This window comes from Onychomys torridus, chromosome 7 (genome assembly GCF_903995425.1).
Source record: "Onychomys torridus chromosome 7, mOncTor1.1, whole genome shotgun sequence".
NCBI lineage: Eukaryota > Metazoa > Chordata > Mammalia > Rodentia > Cricetidae > Onychomys > Onychomys torridus.
In genome coordinates, this window is record NC_050449.1 from 23,579,400 (window position 1) to 23,595,116 (window position 15,717).

Here is a 15,717-nt window from a genome sequence, read left to right on the forward strand (position 1 = left end):
TGTATGCCCATCGACTCCTCAGTTCTTCCTTTGTGCACAGGGGGGCACTAGCAATACACAGCCTGCAGCCCCAGCAGCCTGCTCTTTCTGCAGCTGCTTGGGAAGGACTTAATTACACCCACCCAAGTGAGCATGGCAAGCTTCTCAGTGAGCAGGTCTGCACTGCAGCCCTGCTACCTCTGCTGGCTCCAAAGTCGCCTCCTTTAGGAAACCTGGCCTTTCCCTGATTAACCCCCACTTACCCTGGATTGTCCTGAATTCCTGTGGCTCCTCTGTGTGTTGATCACTTAGCCCTTTATCTACTGTCCTTGAGCAAGTTGTGTTTTTTAAAACATCCCTAGACAGTTCTCTTTCTCTTCTTTAACCTAAGCGCCTATTGTATAGGACCATACTTCCCCCTGCCAGTTCTGACAGGGAAGGGATATTCAGTAGGTGTGGTACAGAAGAAAGATGAATGCTGAGTTGTGTGACAGGCTCACCAATGTCCTGAATTCACTAGCCTCCAGGAAACCCTAGGCAATCTGTTTAGCTTCTGTGAATCTCAGTTTCCCTATTTGTTAGTTAATAATAACCATCACTGTGTCATAGAGTGTTGTGTGAGAATTAATGAACAACAATTACTTGCAAATGTTTAGCTGGGTACTGGAATATATAGGGCACCTTATAACTGTTGGAAGGATATGAAAGATACTCAGAATCATTATTTTACTGACTATTGATAGAACTGACAGAATTTTCCTGCTCCTTATTTACAAAATAGCCCTGTGATAAGTACAAAGACCCAACAAATAAGACAAGGCCTTGCACCTAACGTGCCCAGTGAGCCTACAGCATTGGTGAAATTATTAAGGCCATTCCATATAGTTAAAAGGGAGGTTTATTTTGTGGGGTAACTTACAAGTGAAGGGAGAGGTAATAAGGTCTGGGAAAGGTGTGGCACAGTCTGGTGGTGTTCTCTGGAGAACTCTGTTCAGTCTACCTCCAGCATCCAGCAACCAAGCAAGCTGGCCCATCTGGATCTCAAGTCTTCAGGGTCCTCTCTCAGCCCCACCTTGTAGGCTAACAGTTACAAAAGCCTCAATGAGGGTTGGAACTTCCAGATCAAAGCAGGAATGGCTACCCACTACACCACAGGACAATTTAAAAAGTGTCATTGGAACACAAAATGATATTGGTAGAACTATGATGTCAGAACATAATGGTCACAGACCCTAGCAGAAGAACAAGAAAGGAACATTTTATAACCTTTCCAGAGTCCTAAGGCATAAACAGACAAAGGCCCTCCTTTTACCTATACCCCTAATCCTCAGTGTCCTCCACCAACAAGGTTACCAATTGGCTTAGGAATGTGAGACCTATTTGGACCTCTTGTCACCCCTGACCCCAACAGCCAGGGTGTCCTTAATGCATTTGTAAATTGTGAGCATCCTACTACCCACAGTGTGGGTGAAAAAAATCTCAAGGAAACAGAACTGAATATCTTTAACACATAGTGACAGCTAACTCAAGTCTCCCTCACCTTGTCTGAAGCTAAGCAAAACTCAACTTTAGTCTCTCCTCAGATTTCCCTCTGTTCTCAGAAGTGTTCCCTGTTGACCAAGAGAACACAATGTTAAGTGAAAAGAGCCAGACAGAGAAAGGCAAATACCGCCTACCTCATTCACATTTAGAATTCAAAAAGGCCACACTCGTAGGATTACAGAGCAAAATAACATTTAGTAAAGTCCAGGAAGTACTGAGGATTGGTTGCCAGTACAGAGTCATAGATAGGTAGGAGAATCTAGGGAATAGTAATAATTCATGATAAATAAAACAGTTAGAAAAGGACTTTACATGATCTCCTAACAAAGAGGTGATGGATAAACTAAATGACCTGACTTGGTCATTAGTCAATGTACAAATGCACCAAAACATCACAGACATTCATAACAAAATAAACATATAAAATTATTACCTGTCAAGTAAAGGAAGAAGGAAGAAAAGAGAAAGGAGGAGGAAAGGAGGAGACACGTTCCCTCAGTTTTGATTATTTGAGTAAGGATTTGAGATTGCCTCAAGATATGGACACGACCAATAGATTTGTTCTTCTAGGATTGGTTCACAATCTCTCTGGACTTTTAGCAAATGGGATGAGATGCATTAAGGGGGCTGGATCTCCTCATCCTCCACTTCACAGACCACAGACTCTTCACTAGCTTTTCCTGTTCAGAGAAGAAAGAAGCTGAGGTGTTTCAAACCTTACTTCTGAAAATGTAGATTGCCTAGGGGCAGCAGGGTGTCTCAGCAGGAGGAAAAGGCACATGCCATGCCAGCCCACTGCTGTAAGCTTGATTCTTCTGAAGCCACATAAAGGAGAGAAGCAACTCCACAGCGCTGTCCTCTGACCTCCATGTGTGCTGCCACATATGCCTCCTCTGCCCACTGTCCCATGGCATGCAATAATTGCAATTTGTAAGAATTTAAATAAAAATTGCCTAATTTTTTAAGTAACATCTTAAGTCATTTTCACAGTTTGGTTGAAAATTTCTCTTTTTTGTCTTCAGGGAGTATTTCCTAGTTTGCTTAATTTGGAAGAGAGAAACAGCCTACAATTAGAACTCTGGCTTGACATGTATGAACTCTGACAACTTTCTTGACCGTGAAAGCTCTTTTGTTCATTGGACTGTGCATGACCTTACCTCTGTTTATGTGACCCTGCCCCCACTCCCGGGTCTTCCTCTCCCTCTACTCCAGTTTAAGGAAATATCCTCTTCCCAGAAGAAAATGCCTCCACTGGTTTTGAGGGGCCTCCATTGACCTCTGTATGACCCTGGTGAACTTGAAATGAAAGACTTGATCTTTCGATGACCCCATTCTCAGGATCTGTGGGTTGTTATGCTACTTAAATGACTGAGGGAGAAGAGCATGGCACAAGTTCTGCAGTGGTAGCTGTTCAAGTTGGCTACTGTAATCCCACCAGTCAATAGTGCTCTGTTAAATCGATTAAGCTACACAGAAGGGTATTGAGGCTACTTCATCATCTTCCCTATACCAAGCCATCCTTCCAGAAGTCCCCCAGTATGGAATTGTGTCAGAGCTGTGCTTCTCACTTGTGACTGGATTCATGTTCTTCTCTGCTCCTTCTATGTAATTCCTTCCTACTGGTCTCGGCTCCTATGTGACCCTACATTTCTTCCTTCTTTATCTTGGGGGGACACTGCTTTGTTTAAAATTATCACTACCTTTTGTGGTAATCAATGAAACAAATAAAAAGGAAAAGGAAAGGAAAGGAAAAGATATGACTGCTCCCGGGTAGGATGGAGGATAAATTTAATTATAAATATATGGGTGAGCAGAGCTAGAGGCAGAGCCATCTGGGAGAGTCCAGAGTGGACATAACCAGGTTGAACTGAGCCATGTGGAGAGGGGGAGAAGAAAAGAGAGAAGAGAGGAACCAGGCACAACAGCCAGGAGGCCAAAGTAGAAACAGGGCGGGCGGGTAACCAAAATATCTGCACTATACAGGGAAGAGCCTGTGGGGGAAGGGCAGCCCAGCCCCTGGGCTGGAGAGTTCAGGGAAGAGGGTAGGTATGCCAGCCATAGCCTGTAACAGGGAGAGACTAGGGGATTCTGGGAGAACCTGGAGGCCAGGTCCTCTTTGATATGTTAAATAGGCTCCTCAGCCGTTTGTCCCAGGGTTGAAACTTAACAGTAAGGTAAAAATTGATCCGCTAAATATGTCGGTGTCTTACTAACTTCAGTTGGTGACCCTGACATAGAAAATAAAGGAAAGGAAAAGAAATGGAGTTCCAAATGAAGTCATGGATTTTGTTCTGTTATTCAGTTACATGAATTCTTATGTCTTAGTCCATTATGTGTTATCAAAGCAAAATAAATTATAATTGATAATTTGTAAAGAATAAAGATATATTCAGCTCTTAGTTCTGGAGCATCAGAGATATAAAGTTAAGGTATCACATCTGATGAGGCCACTTTTGTTATTGAGGACTCTTTGTAGGGACCTGAGGAGATACATATCACATAAAAAAAAGCCACAAGCAAGAGTCAGGGAACTATCAAACTGACTTCTACAAGTGACCCACTTTTGAGCAGATCAACCTGATCCCAGGAGTGAGATCCTCTTTACTGATCTCCTCATGACAGTCCTACCTGATCTCTGCTTGGAAGACCAAAACTGGAGGTGGAATTTCCACAGAAATTTTGGCTGAGATATTCACCCCATGATGGCTTTTAAGAGGGAGCCAGAGGGATTGACACACACAGAGAGAATGTGAGTGTTAAGGCTAGAAGACAGAAATGAGACAGTCAAAAGTCAGCCGAGGGGTCTTGGAAAAGGCATGGGTCTAGCACTCCTCTATATCCTTCAAGGACATGGGAACCAGAAGATACCATGACTTCATCCCAGTGATGTGTGATGCTGACCTCTTCCCTTCAGAACTGTAAGGGGGAAAATGTGTGTTCCTTTAAATGGCCATGTTGGTGGTGATTTGTTCCACCAGCCAGAAATAACTGATACATCATCCATTACTTCTTTTGATGACTGGACATTTTCTCAGTACTAATTGCCTCTTTAGAGTCTCACCACATTCTCCCATAATAAACCACATTTCTAACCATCATAATGAAAACATACATTAGGAACTGGTCCATGATGACATCTGAGGCATTTTTAAATGAACTTGGAGATTTCTAGTCAGGGCTCTTCTGAACTATCATGAGAAAGTAAATGCCACCTTCTGTGTCAAATACCTAAAAGGTTCAATAAAACATTTTTGCAAGAGCTCAAATCAAATATGTAGCTGAACCTTGGAATTCAGAAATAACTAACTCAGCTTTCCAGAAACATTGATACAACACAGAGTATCATGAAGATACTGGGGCTGGGGAGGTGAAAGCTCCTGCCTCACAGTGTGAGGAATAGAGTTTTCATCTTTTGAATCAACGTGAATTGCTAGGTGGGTGTGGCAGCCCAGACTCAGAAGGCAGAAACAGAAGATCCCCAGAGGAAGCTAGTTAGTGAGACTGACCACATCTGTGAGCTCTAGGTTTGACTGAGACAGCCTGCCTCAATGAATAATGTAGAAAAAAGATTCAGAATGATTCATAATGCCAACTTCAGGCCTTCACATTCGTAAACATACCCATGCGTACACACAAACACACACACACACACACACACACACACACACACACACACACACACAATGAAATAAAAAGAAGCTGGAATGACAAGACTGATGATAGAAGAAGGACAGAATATATACTGCTTAGTATGTAGCTTACTGCCTGTGTGGGTTGCAGATTAATCCCCATTCTGTCTGTAGGTTGCTTTGAAATCTGTTCTCTGAATGAACTGAGGTGCCTATAAAATGCCATCACCTATGAAAAAAGTCTTTATTTCCTGGCCAGAGAAAGGCAAGGAAATGATACCTCCTTTTTGGTCACAGGAGGAAAAGATTCAGTGTCAGGTCCTGGTAGTTTACAAAGCTCAAATTTTGTATTAAATAAAACCAGTTTAATGCTTATATAATCCCTAACAATTTAGCACAGGTAACTAGAGGGTTACCACTTATTTCTGCCTCTACAATGTATGAAACATACAGAGCACCTCACAGGAGGAGTAGGCTGTGAAGATGAGCTCTTCATCCAAAACTTGAAAATAGGAGAGAAAAATCCAGAATTGTGATATTTAAAGTAAAAGAGGAAACACAATCTCCCAAGGTGAGAAATTAAAAACATATAGAAAAGAACGGGTAGCTTAAATAAATAAGTAAAGGAGTGAGCATTGATGGTAAAGAAGAATTAAGTCATTTTATTTGTCAGCTATTCATTCAGCAAATGCTTATTGAGTGCTCATGATGATCCAAGTTCTGAGTGATTCAATGATGAACAAAACATGCTTCTAACCAGCATGGACACAGTGAAGGAGACATAAAGCCTTAAGTGAGTATGTGACACATCGTTAGTCAATGATGGTTCTATGAAGGGGCAGAGTAGGAGCTGATACAGGAACGGGGGAGGCAGAGTGGGGGAGAGCAATGAACCAAGACCTTACAAAGACAATTAATCACAGTCAAATTCACAGGAGTAAAGATCCTTGGGTAGGTGTGTGATTGGGTGTCAGAGAAACTGGAAAGGAGTCAATCTTGAGCTGTGGAAAACAGAGTTCAGAGATGTGACAACCAAGGTGGCCAGAGCCACCTAGACAGGATTATACATATGTGCCTGCTGCCTTACTCACTGTTCTATTGCTGTGAAGAGACACCATGACCAAGGCAACACTTTAAAAAGAAAGTATTTAACCAGGCTTGCTTGCTTACAATTTCAGAGGTTGAGACCATTTTCATCATGGCACAGAGGATGGTGGTGCACATGGTACTGGAGCAGTAGCTGAGAGCTACATCCTGATGCAGCTCAGGCAGAGAGAGAGAGAGAGAGAGAGAGAGAGAGAGAGAGAGAGAGAGAGAGACATTGGGCTTGACATGGGATTTTAAAACTTCAAGGGTCACCCCCCCAGTGACACACTTCCTCCAACAAAGCCACACTTCTTAATCTCTCTAATCTTTTCAAGTAGTGCCACTCCCTGGTGACTAAGCATTCAAATATAGGAGTCTATGAGAGTTGTTCTTATGAAAACCACCACACCTGATAAGCATATTTACTTATGCTGGGAAATCATCGGGATCATATGTCCTACAAATAAAATGATATCCTTCACATTTTTTAAAGTTTTTCTTTCATGTCATATATTTTGATCATGTTTTTCCCCCTCCCCCAGCTCTGCCCTTATCCTCCCCACCTCCCTATCCATCCAATCTTATGTACTTTCTTTCTCTCTCTGGTGGAAAAAGTAATAATGATACCTCATAAGTTGCATTTTAGCAACCTGAGGAAGGGTGGGCTAGACTGGATGTGAGTAGAGGCATAAGTGTGTGTGTGTGTGTGTGTGTGTGTGTGTGTGTGTGTGTGTGTGTGTGTGTGTGTGTGTGTGTATTACAAGAAAGTGACAGCTTTATAACTCTTTCCAGAGAGTAGGGAGTCAGGGCACAAAGTCCAATCACTTGCAGAGACTCCTTCAAGGTTTCATCCACTTGTGAACTCCTAGGATATTCAGTCAACTAGACAACTGATGCAGACTAGCTACCACAACAGCTCGTCCCAAGCCTACCACTGTTGTCCTTATTTTCATTTACCAACAAGTATAGGTCATGATTCACAGACCTTTACTAAGCTAACCAGGGTTGAGTATATGGTGGGATGATCCAGAGTCTGGTTCCCCAGGCATCTAAGTCATTAGTTTTCTTACTTGTTGGGTTGTATTTTTTATAATCACTCATTAACAGTTATTATCAAGCATGGGAATTTCAGGTGATAGCTCAATGAAGTAGCCAACTCATTTATCCTTGTTATGTAGAACCAATTCTAGTTCCTCATGTAAACAAGACCAATTAGTCCAAACACTTCTATTAACTTCTTTCCTGCTTAAGCACTCACATGAGGAGCCCATGTGGCCATCGAGGTGACCACTGAACATTATTCAGTGGGACATTTGATTAACCCTTGTCAAAATTCTCTACTTCTTCATCCACTCTGAAGTCAGAATCCTTCCTCAGCATGGCTAAAGGTTGAGGACACAAAAAGTACAACTTTTTGCCTGGGAAACAGGGTGTGATGATAAGAAAAGCTGCTCCTAATCACAATCCTTGGCGTCTGGACCCATGTGTTACAGCTCCTAGAGAACAGAATCATGTATTGGTTCTGCTACGACACAGACCTAATTCTGCAGCATAGTAGCCATGCTACTTGTACCTCACTGGATCCTTAGTGAGTTAACTATTCCATTGCTATTGGAGATTGGTTAATGCTCATTTCCCGGCCTTTCATGATTATGAGTGTGGGATGGAAGATGAGGTTGAAAATTTGAAGAGAAAATCTCTACAAAGCACCAATCCATTAAAACAACAACAACACTAAATTATTAGGAGTCAGTGACATCATCAGGACAGCACACAAGAAAGGTACAGGACCTTGCTCACCATGCATACATTAAGAACACAGTCATGCTAAAATAACTGTATTACTCTCAGTCCCTGAAGACAGACAAATATCGACAGAATCCAAGTAAGCACCCAGTTAAGAAAAACAAACATTCAAACTGATAGGGGATTCCAGTGCATTCCTTCTTCTTTGTCCCCATACCCTAGTTGTCATCTAGCAGTTGGAAGTGGCCTGGTTCCCAGTTGCCTCTCTTAGGTGGCAGAGGTGGAGTTTTTCCACAGTGTTCTGAGTTGTCTGTGGGTTGCTGAAACCTCTGTGTTCAGATTCCTGACAAAGGACACCAGCGGGGTGGTGGCATCTTCACACCAAGCTGGAAAGGGCTGGAACTGTGGACATTTCAAAGGAAGAGTGCAAGCACACAGACACTGGGGTGGGGTGTTCAGTTAGACAGATGCAATACAATGTCTCAGATGCTGAGAGGCAAGTGACTTGAGTCTACCTGGAAAACTAGGCCACTTGAATGCATGATATTATCCTAGGGACAAATACTTTACAAGGATTCCAGGTACACATGGATAAAAGAGCAGAAAGAGTCCAAGAAGAATGTAATTCTTTCCTTGCAATGAATTCAAGGCTTAGAAGACTCCCCGTTAATTACTAGTGCAGTTCCACTGCATGGAGCCTACATACAAAGACTTGCATTGTAGTACATTATGAAGTTTTACTCATTTGTTTGATTGGTTTAGTTTTCTGAGACTCTGTAGTCTTGGGCTGTCATGGAACTCACTCAGTATCAGTATACCTGACTAACCAGAAACTCACCATAATTCTGCTGCCTCATTCTTCTGGGCTTTTTTATTTGTTTGCCTGTCTGTCTGTTTTTTCTACTTTAATGTACACATTTCAAGGAAGCATGTAATGAGAAAGGAACATAGTTCATTCAAAGGAGTACCTACACCTCCAGAATCCGTGCCTGAAAAAGCACAGGCAGTTGATTTCTTTCACAAAGACTTTATAGCAAACACTTTGACTATGCTTCAGAAGTTTATGGAACACGGAGAAGTATAAGGAATCAGTAAAACAATGCCCAAATAAAATGTATTAACAAAGAAATATAGGTTATTGAATGAACCAAGGAGAAATCCTAAGGCTGAAAAATATAGTAAATAAACCTTAAAACTTTAGTAAAGGGACCCTACAAACTTACAAAAGCTCAGTTACACAAGGGAAACTAATCAACAAACTTAAAATAAAGGTCATTTGAAATTTCCGAGTCTAGGAAGAAGGGGAGAAAGTGAATAGAGACAAAGAGCTTTATAAGATACCATCAAAAAGACAAGAATATACTGTAGTTGTTTTCAGGCAAAAGAGAGGAAAGAGACAGAGACAGACAGACAGACAGACAGACAGACAGAGAAATAAACAGGGATAGAGACACAATGAGAGATCATTTAGATTAAAAATTCTGAGACAAGCCAGGCGGTGGTGGCACACACCTTTAATCCCAGCACATGGGAGGCAGAGCCAGTAGAATTTCTGTGAGTTCGAGGCCAACCTGGTCTACAGGGCGAGATCTAGGACAGGCACCAAAACTACACAGAGAAACCCTGTCTCAAAAAAAAAAAAAAAAAAAAAAAAAGCCAAAAATCTGAGACAAGGCATATAGAAATTCAAATAGCCCCATGAATTACAAGAATAACCAAGAAATGCCAAACTGAAATATGTTAAATAAACTTCCAAAATTTAAACAGAGTTTGGAATGTAACAAGCAAAATACAAAGCAAACTATTGTGTACAAACTGTCCCTAGTAAAATTATCAGGGGATGTCTCAGCAGGACCACAGAGTCTAGAAACCATCAGGAAGCTATATTTAAGTTGCTGCAATGAGAAAATTGCCAAACAAATTATTTTATAACCAAAAAAAGTGATACTTCAAAACTGATGGATTAATTATAACATTTCCCTATAAGCAAAAGTTAAGGGAATGTTTTGAATAAGGCAAATACAAAATAAATGTCATGTGTTTTAGAACACCATCTTTAAATTTTAGTAGACAGAGTAAAACAAAAGAATTGAAATTACAAAGAACTACATTTGTTCAGAGTATTTCAAAGATGAAGTTATATTTTTAAGGTAGGTAACATAAAGTAGAGAGAATGAGCTGTAGAGTTTCTTTTTAATGCAATTGCACTTGAATTGGAATCATATTTAAAATGTATTATAATACACAGATGTTATGTTTAATCCTTGTGGTAATTACAAAGAAAATACCTGCAGACTAATGCAAAAGAAAAATTAGAAGTAAATTAAAACATATTACTACAAAAACAAATATGAAAGAAAGTAGTAATGGAGAAAATTGTGGATGAAACATAAAACACTGAGGGAAAATTACAATGCGTTCTTCACCAAAAATTACTATAAATTAAATGGCTTGACCTTCAAAGTTTAAAGATCTAAATGCAAAGAATAAAAAAAGTGAAAAGGAAAGAGAATCAGGACCCAACCATGTGGTTTGTGATAGAATCAGTTCAGACCTACATCCTTGTAGAGGTTGAGAACAGGTCCAGTGGCTTAGTAACTAAAAGGGGACAGGATAACCATAGCCAAAACAGAGAAAAGAGACTTTAGTTCACCATATCTTGTAGGCTATAAAGTGAACATGCAAAAATGACACATAGGCTCCCCTGGCTGGCAGTGTAGAGGATGTTTGATGCCTGAGTTACTGTGAAAGATGTCAACCAGCAGGAGTTCATCAGAGCTCTGGCCACCTTCTTCAAAAAGTCCAGGAAGCCAAATGTCCCCATATTGGTGGACACAGTCAAGATGAGGATAAGAAATGATTCTATACACAAGGAGGAGATCATCCTACAGTCATTTCAACTGAGCAGGCTGGCATGTTATAATGCAAGTCCTTGCTCTAAAGGAGACTTATCAAGGCTCCAAGTGCCCAAACTTGTGAATGGCTGACAATCCTTTCTGATCATTCTTAAATGTCCATGTCATGAATTACTGATACCTGTCTGGAAGTTTTGAGGTTTAGTAAATTGTTATTTTTGTGGAATATTAACCCAGGGCATGGGTGGGATGAGTGCTAGGTTGAGCCAAGGCTTCAGCCTCTGGGCAGGCCTTTGCTAAGGGACCTAAGCCTCTGGATCTGACAACTCACTTTTAAATGGGAGCCCTAATGTGATAAACTCATCAGTCCATAGGAAACAAGTTGGTCTTTGCACAAGTTTCCCATCAGTTCAGAATATGAAGGAGTTTATAAATGTATATTAAAAGTTTATACCTAAGTAAAAAATATATTACACTTGGGTCTATCTAACATAAAATATAGTTGTTATAAACATTCATGCACTGAAACTCAAAGCTCCAGTGTGTGTGCAACAAACATTGGGAGAATTGAAAATAGAAATATATAGCTTTAAAATAGTAATGGGTGACTGAAATATCTTTTCCTAAAGAATTTATATATAAAGCAGCTAAAGATATTAGTAAAGAAACAATGGTCTTGGTGGAAATAATAACACAGATCTATAATTCTAGCATTTGGAAACTTGGTCAGCAGGATCTTAAGTTCAAGGCCAACCTGAGCTACACAGCAACTTCCAGGTCAATCTATACTGCAGAGTGAGGACCTGTCTCTAAATAGATAAATATCTATCAAGCACTAGATAAATACTATAGATCAATTAGATACAACAAAATTTTGCAGAATGTGAATTTTTCTAAAGTAGACATAATTCAAGAGAAGTAGAAAGTAAGAAAAAATCTAGTGAATAGTAAGGAAACTGAATCAGTAATGAGCAATTTTTTAACAAAGAAAAATCCTATATCTAATTGCTCCCTTAACTTTCACAAAACAAGTCTTACAAAATTAAAGTAGCTATTAAAGTAACACAAAGATTCTTCTTGTGCCCACAAAGCAATGAAGCCAGAAAATCAACTGCAGGAAAATCCTTCTCAAATGTATACAAATATAGAAACAAAATCTCATGCTCTGGAACACTCCAAGGCACAGAGAGGATTTCACAAAGGAATCAAAAATTATCTTGACAAAAGTGAAAATGAAATATATTCCAACCTAGAGAATGTAGGAAAGTCATTTAGGTTGTGCATTTATAGTTCTGATTGTTTACACCAACAAAATGAAAGCCTCAAGCCAACAACTTATCTTTACACTTTAAGAAATTAAAAAAGAAATACAGAAAACTTACAGATTGATGGAAATAACAAAGATTACAGAAGCATCAAATAAAACACAGAGCAGTATAGAATATCAGTGGAATCAAAACTCATTTTTTTCCTAGAAAAAAAAAATCAACAAAATGACAAACTTCTGCATAAATGACTAAGAAAAAAAAAGAAATATGTGCCAAATAACTAAATTTAGAAATGAAAGGAAAAGATACTATTGATCTTGGAAAATGTAAAAAAGGTAATGAACTACTATGTAATTGGAAAATGTAAAAAAGGTTATGAAGTACTATGTAATCAGTGAAAACTAATCAGATAACCAAATGAAATGAAAAAAAAGGAAGAAATTCCCCAAAGCAAAGAAAGCACCATGACTGACTCATGGATAAGTGGAAAACCAAGAAAAAGCCTATGACAGATAAAGAAATGGAATCAGTAATAAAGAATTTAGCAAGGAAAAATCCTATACCTAATTGCTTCCTTAGCCTTCGCCAAATATTCAAGGTATAATTAACATGAATACTTATCAAATCCTTGCAAAAAATATGGATATATCATTCCATAATGCATTCTATAAGGCCACCAGTACTCTAATCTAAAAGGCAGATAAATGCTCCAAAAGAAAACTATATATTAATATTATTTATGAATACTGATGCAAAATTCCCAACAAAACAACCAGAAACCAAATTCACTAGCACACTAAAAGATCTTACAGCATGAACAAGTACATATTGTTCTTAGAATGCAGGAATAGTTCAATATGTAAAAATCAATCAAGCAAACATATTACATTAATAGAATAAAGACAAAAAAGATCATCTCAATTGATGAAAAGCAATTGAAAAATTCAATATCATTTCATGATTAAAAATAACACTCAACTAAGAACAGGATGAAAGTCCCTCAGTCAAAAGCATGTGTGAAAACCCAACAATTAACACAGTATGCAATGGTGAAAGACTGAATGCATGTCTTCTCAAATCAGGAACAAAACAAGGATGTCCACTTTCAACCGATCTATTCAGCCAGAGACTGGGAGGCTTTGTAAAAGCAATGAGGCATGAAAAAGAAATTAAAGGCACTCAAACTAGAAAAGAAGTGGTAAGATTTCCTTTTAGTGGAAATATAGAAATCCCTTGGTAGTCTTCCCTCACTTCTATATATCTATCTATCTATCTATCCTATCCTATCCTATCTATCTATCTATCTATCTATCTATCTATCTACCTACCTATCTATGTAATCTCTATCTATCTCTGTGTCTATCTGTCATCTACTTATGTCTTTTCTCTCTTCCTCTTTCTCTATTATACACACATACATACATATGAGCATGAGAAATAAGTAAATAAAATGTAATATAAATTTCCAAGAAGAATATTTTCAAGGTTTATACATAGTAATAAAATACAATGAAGTCACCCAAGTCAACAGCTAATAAGAAAACAATTGGTAGCTAGGAAGAGGATATGAAGTTTATAAATCTCCCCAAAGAAATTATACAAATGGTCACTGAGAACATGAGAAAATGCTCAACAACATTAATAATTATACACACATTATGGCTAAAAACAAACAAACAAAAAACACAAAATAGACTAGAAAACTATTGGTGAGGATGTTGATAAATGGGAACCCTTTACCTTGTTAGCAAGAGCATAAGATGTTCTAGCGGTTGTAGGGGACAGTACAGGTTCCCCCAAAAATCCCCACACCTGGGTGTATACCCCTCACAATATAAAATTCAATGAGATATTTCGCAGTCTAGATTGTGAAACATAGATGAGCCATAAAAGGTAAGTGAAGTAAACTAGCTACAAAGGACACATACAAGTTTCTACTTTATGTGAAACAGAGTTATCACAGAACCATATATGGAATGGCTGGGGTCAACAGCTGGAGGAGAGTAAATGAGGAGTCATTTATTGAATAAAATTTCATATGGAATGATTTAACTGCTCTAGAAATGAATGCTGGTGGTGATGGCACAGTAGGATGATCGCACTTAATGCCACTGAACTGCACACTTGTTAAAAGGGTTTAAAAGGTACACACTCGTGGACAAATGCCACCACTGCTCATGTTTACCACAATAAAACATTTACACGGAAAGAGAGAAAGGCTCTCTAATCTGCAGGGTCCCCTGATTGTTTGGGTAATATTTTAATTAAAATATTAATATTTTTATATATATATATATATATATATATATATATATATATATATATATATATATATATAATAACATTTGTCAATAGGCTGTGTCCATTTCTCTGGTGATTTTTAACGGCACAGAGAAGAAAGGTATAGTTTTGAATTGTAGTAAAGCTATGATTTTTGTAGGTAAATGGTAGACGGGAGCAATGGAAAGAAGCCAGAGAGAATGTATTAGGATGTCTTCAGTAATAGGCCATGGAACCTAATTTTTATAAAATGGGAAAGAAAATATTTGGATAGAAATGATACGCTCACTGGGGTGAGTCTGAATCATTGGAGTGGAGAAAGAAAAACTGTGCAGACATGTCTTGGAAATCTGAGGTTCCAAATACACATGCATCTCTGCCCAGGTTTCACTTTGGAGTCCTTTGATTTCAGTCATCAACTGTCACTGAAATATTCATGAAGACGATATAAGATCCTGTACCTAGCATCAGTCACTCAACGACATCCACATTTTTGTCATCACTTGTTCCTTTGGCCTGTGGGACCTCAAATCCCACTTTTCATGCCCCCAGATTCTCTCCATTGGATCTCATGTTCTTTTCCCCCCCACAACCCAAAGACAAGGTCTGTGGTAAGAAAAAGCCCTTTGCATAGAACAGAGAGTGACAGCTCATGTTTTAGAGTTGAAATCACATTGTATAAATCTACTGTAACCTTGGAGACTCATGTGTGTGTCTGTATAATCAAGTTCTAAAGACAATATGCCATTGTCTTTAGATTATGACCACAATATGACAAAAATATGACTTTAGTATTCTCCCATGAAATGGCAAACTAAAAATGCAAGCTTCTATACCACTTATGAGTTAAACAAGAGAACACAGTAGGCCTGCAAAATATTTGGAAATGACTGACAAAGAAAGAGTATACATTTAAACTATAGGTTGAAGACAGAGTAGGAGCTGGAAATATTCTTACAGCTTGAAAACAAAACAAACAAAAAATAAATAGAAAAGCAAGAAACTCTGCTCCTGCAGTTACTCATTAATGAGCTACACATTCAGCCACAAATCTTGATCAAGTAAAACAAACTAAAAATGAAACAGAGAAAAGAAAAGCAAAAATAACTAATGAGGAAAAGAAATCCTAAATGCATATATATATGAGAATCTAAAACAACAAAAAATAAAACAAAAAACCCAAGAGCTGATTCCATAAATTAGAATAACAGAATGGGAGAGCTGTGTAGGACTTCAAGGAGAAAAAGGGAAAGAACGTGGAAATAGAAGATCATAAGCCCAAAACACTTTGAGCCAGCCATGGTTAAAATTAGAATAAATCATGGGTCACTG